Here is a 5,045-nt window from a genome sequence, read left to right as displayed (position 1 = left end):
TCTTTCCTCTCTCTCTCGTGTAAATGGCAAAATGGCACGCGGCAGCAGCTCCGCTCCTCCCCTCCTCTCTCTCCTCTCTGCACTCTCGCTCTCTCCCTCGCTCCTCGTTGCCAACGCCAAGGCTCCCCGCACCCTGTGCGCGGCGCAGCGGCGTCCCCCGGCACGGCCCCATGGTGCGCCGTCCAACGCCGGTGGCCGCGGCCACGTCCGAGCCCCTGCTCTCCCCCGACGCTGGCGGCTCCAGAGCGGCGACGGGCGAGCTAGCCACGTCAGGCCCCTGCGCGGGTGGCGCACCGCTGTGGGTGGCCCCTGGAGCGACGGCCCCCAGCACGGTTGCCCCCTATGCCACGCCTGGGCAGGCGTGCGCCACCCACGCGGTAGGGCCATCACCGGTAGTACGCCCGACCTGGATTCACGTCCGTGGGCCTACGTCCTGTGTTTTCCTTCATTCTCCTTTCTTCATCACAGAGGCAGCCAAGTAGCCAACCCCTAGAGGAGAAGCTTCGAGAACCTAGGGTTTCCGCACCTCCATGGCCATCGCCGCCGCTGCCGCCCAGGTGCATCCCTTGCTGCCGCCGCCAGCAAGGTGCACCGTAGCGTGTACTCACCTCGCCTGGACCGCCGTCATGTGCTTGTTCCTCGCAAGCTTGTGGCTTTTCTTCTTGGGCCTGACCGCCAAGGAAATCGGGCGTCACGCCTACGGCGAGGGCCGCGCTGTGGTCACCGCGGCATACAAGTTCGTCTATGTAGCCGAGGTCACCCTTGTGCTCGTACTCCCCTTCGGCCTGCTAGTGGCACTGATGAAGGCCCGTGCGCAGGCGGCGGCGGCCACCGACGTTGTGGCAACGAAGGTACGGAAAGGGGATCCATTTTTCCTGGCGCGGTGATGCGAATAGGATATGTGTCATCTGAAATTGGAAAAAGCTTTTATTGCATCCGCGCAATTTTTATTCGTGATTTGCCTTTGGTTCCGGTCCAGGAGTCTGCTCTGAGGACATCCGGTGGACATGCCTATGATTTGCACAGTACTTGGGCTTCCTCAGCTTATGGTTTCATCTCTCCTCCATGCTATACTCGTGACGGCAGCTGCGCTGGTGCTGATGCTCCTTGGCTCTGAAGCCCAGGTGAGTTCCCACATCCTTCTCTTCTCTTGCTCCATCTGCAATCCGTTGCTGGGGATTCTTGTTGATCTGGGGGGACAACTCCATCTGCAATCCGTGGAAGGTGTGGCTTAACCCTACACCACCCAGGTTTGGGTCCTCTTCCACTCAAATTCGGTTACATATTTCTTCTTATATACAGTGCCACATGGTTCCTCCTTGCTGCTAAAATATACAGCTTTAGAGCAGGCAATATTTCCTCTACTAGGCATCCAGATTTTCAATGGTTAATACACTCTTGCTTTGTTACAGGACGACCTTCGCTATCCTCGCTCAGAGTTGCAAAATATTATTTTCAGTTGTCTCAACAAGTTTGTGGAGCCAATTTGGCCAGTTAACAAGCTGCGAGAGAAAGCTTTGGACAACCTCATGGAGCACATCCACTATCAAGAAGAAACTACCAAATACATCTGTATTTGTCCTATTGATAAGGTAATGCATATGGAAACTGCAAATCTACCTTTTCAATTCATAACTATCCTGCAATAATGTTTAACTCACTCCCTTTTGGAACAGTTCCTTGTTTATAAACTTTGTATCTGTATCTTGGCAGTAATTTTTGGCGACTAAAATCCATGGCATGAGAAGAACTTGTTTTTTTCTTTTTAAAATGTCAGCTATTATCTTTGCATTTCAGCCATATTTATTTGCGAATAATTGGCAACTTTTTTTCCCTGTGATTAGGCACTAGACATGATTTGCTGCTGGGTAGAAAATCCAAATCCAGGTGCATTCAAGAAGCATCTTCCAAGGATTTATGATTACTGGTGGCTTGCAGAAGATGGCATGAAGGCACAGGTAGTGGTTTCTTATGTCCCACGGAATTATCAGAACTGAATTTGTTTTCACCAACCAATCAGGAACAGTTGTACCTAGCCATTAAACTTATATGTAAAGGGCCTTTCCAGATGAAATATTTAGAATACTGTTGGAGCACAACTGGAATAGGCTAGGGAAACATGTCTTACTGCAATAGAATTTGAAGAAAACTATATTTTCTTTAGGCTTAGCTTATTATTCATGGACTATAATAAGTATAAAAAGAGCTATAACTTCCGCATGTTAGGTACTTACATGCCTCTGGTACAATTGGAAGATTGAATTTGTTTTGCCTCAGGATGTTTGGTAAGATATCACTATATTAGAGAAGTGCCCTCGTAGAATTTCCATCCAACCCTTTCCTGAATGTGCAAAAAGGAATGGTCAAAGAGCCAGACATTTTCCTTGCAGCAAGAAATAGAAATAAATGCCCCTATTTTAGAGCACACGAGATATAGGCACTCCTTTCAGCGTGCTTTAGATTTCTGTGATGGCATGCTAATTTTCCTATTACATACAGAAAAAGGTTGTTGTTTATGAAGTAGAAGATCCTTATAAAAGAGACTGATTTTCCTAGACATAAAACTGGATGAGAACCTAATGTTATTCTGTCAAAAATAGATTGATGATGGCTGCCAGAGCTGGGAGACAGCATTCATAGTTCAAGCCTTTTGCTCAACAGATCTTGCCAATGAATTTAGTCCAACCCTAGAAAGAGCACACGATTTTATCAAAAAATCACAGGTAATTCTCTTATTAAGTTAAAATGGAACTTCTTCAGAACAAATTGAAATGCCATTTCTTTTCCTTTGCTTCAAGGTTCTTGAAAATCATATGAATTACGAAAGCTATTATCGTCATAAATCAAAGGGTTCATGGACTCTTTCAGCAGCAGACAACGGATGGTCTGTATCAGATTGTACAGCAGAAGCTCTCAAGGTTAGCTTCAGTTTATAAAAGTTGGATTGGTATTCATAGAATGTATGATGAAAAGTTTTGGTTTTGTGGATTCTAAATTGCATATAGTCATTTCCTTCAGGCATTACTGTTGTTGTCAAAGATTTCACCCAAACTTGTTGGCCAACCAATAAAACTGGAAAGGTTATATGATGCCATTGACAGCATCCTTTCTTTTATGGTATGGCCCTCCAAACTAAATCATTTCCCCATGACAATACTTTGATCAACATTCGTCCATGCGCATGAAAATTATACAGCTATGGTGCACTATGAAACTGTAATGCAAGGTTTATCAGCTGAATGACACTTTCCTTTTGTTTTTTGACTATTGAAGAACAAAGACGGAACCTTTTCAACATATGAATGTAAAAGAACATTCTCTTGGATAGAGGTAAAGTATCCCTCAGTTATACTTTTACCAGTTAAACTGAGTCAGAGTATATAAATGTTTTAAATTTTGTGTGGAAACCTAGATTCTCAATCCTTCTGAGAGCCTTATAAACATCGTTGTGGATTATCCGTAAGTGATCCAAATGCCCACAAGAAACTGATTCAACCTCCCAATGAAATAGAGAACTAATAATGGCATGTAACCAATTGTTAGATCTGTTGAATGCACATCATCAGTTCTTGAAGCTTTGACACTGTTTAGAGAGCTATATCCACCATACCGTGCTAAAGAGAGAGAAAAAATGTATTAAGGATGGTTCTATGTTTATTGAGAACAAACAATGAAAGGATGGTTCATGGTAAGTGAAATTTTGTCATTTTATAATAATATGAAAAATCATTATTTTCTTCGAATTACGATATTATCAATAATGTTACGTAATCAGCTTCAAATAGATATTAATGACATTTAAAATAACTTATTAACTCTACCGGTATTGGACATTTCACAAGAATATAGGATGAAGATTAGCTCAATGTTTCAGAAGCACTAACAAAGAGGTCTGGATGATGAAAATTGAATGCCACGGTCCACATACAAAGAACATCTACAAAAGAGTACCGATCTGTTGGAGCACATCTACCAAATAGTACCGATCTGTGGTGTCTCTGTCCTAATAATCACTCTATTGATACAATATCTAGTGCTAGACATGAGTTCTCTGCACTTTGCAACTACATTACCGAACTGTGGGAACTGATGATGCAGCTGAACTAATTGTAAGTACTCCGTAGCTGACAATGAAGCCACATCAACAAATCGAAGGAACAATTTCTTATCGGAAGAACATATCGAAGGAATAACCTTTGGGAGAGGCGCCGGCTCTTCCTATAGGTGGCTGGAGAGGGTCGGCCCTAATTCACGACGCTTGGTGGATGGAGAGGGGCGACGCTGCGTTTGTGCTGGTGACATTTGTGCTGTATGTGGAATGGATGGTATCATGGTAGGTGTCTGTGCATTCATATTCATTATTCAATCTTCCAGTTCATATTTATACTTATAACATGATTCTATATCCTTTGAACTATCCAGATTGGGGAAACTATAGCTGATAAAATTACAGGAACACCATTGCCCACTATCAAAGTGGCGGAGCCAACAGTCAAAATGTCTTTGTCCATCAATACATCACCTTTTGTTGGACGGGAGGTATGTCTACCCTCCATGGTAACAAAAAATATGTTATATCGCTTCCTAACATGCTCTTCTGTGTCAAGGAGTTGGGAAATCCATAAAATATACCCTCATTACTCCATATGATCTCTTGTACTCTGTACTCGTTGTTCTAAATTCGTGCAGTCACCTTCTAGAAGCCATAATTATAGATAAAAGGTTTTCTTAGTTTTCGCGTTCGAATGGTATTTTGTACGCTTGCCATAAAAGTACTTTGCCATTGTTATGCTTCAGTAGTTTTTGTTAACTACAATAAGGAAGCTGATATTCGACAGTTGTTATTGTTAAGCTAAATTTCTTCTATGTCTTAATGAATTGTGTAAATGATTGCCCTCCATGATAGTGTCCTTACGTCACTTGTGAAATACTATACCATGTTAAATATAATGCAACAGTTTGGTTTATTCTCTTTCTAGAATACTGACAAATTTGTTTCTTTTCATTCCCTTTATTATAGGGGAAATACGTTACTAGCCGAAATC

The 5,045-nt window shown here is 42.9% G+C and overlaps 1 pseudogene; it reads left to right on the top strand.

The window, feature by feature from the left end:
• The first annotated feature begins 530 nt into the window (after window positions 1-530).
• Window positions 531-3,692, top strand: LOC136504062 (achilleol B synthase-like; annotated as a pseudogene).
• Window positions 3,693-5,045: the final 1,353 nt, after the last annotated feature.

This window comes from Miscanthus floridulus, chromosome 14 (genome assembly GCF_019320115.1).
Source record: "Miscanthus floridulus cultivar M001 chromosome 14, ASM1932011v1, whole genome shotgun sequence".
Lineage (NCBI taxonomy): Eukaryota > Viridiplantae > Streptophyta > Magnoliopsida > Poales > Poaceae > Miscanthus > Miscanthus floridulus.
This window is presented reverse-complemented; position numbering and strand designations above follow the sequence as displayed.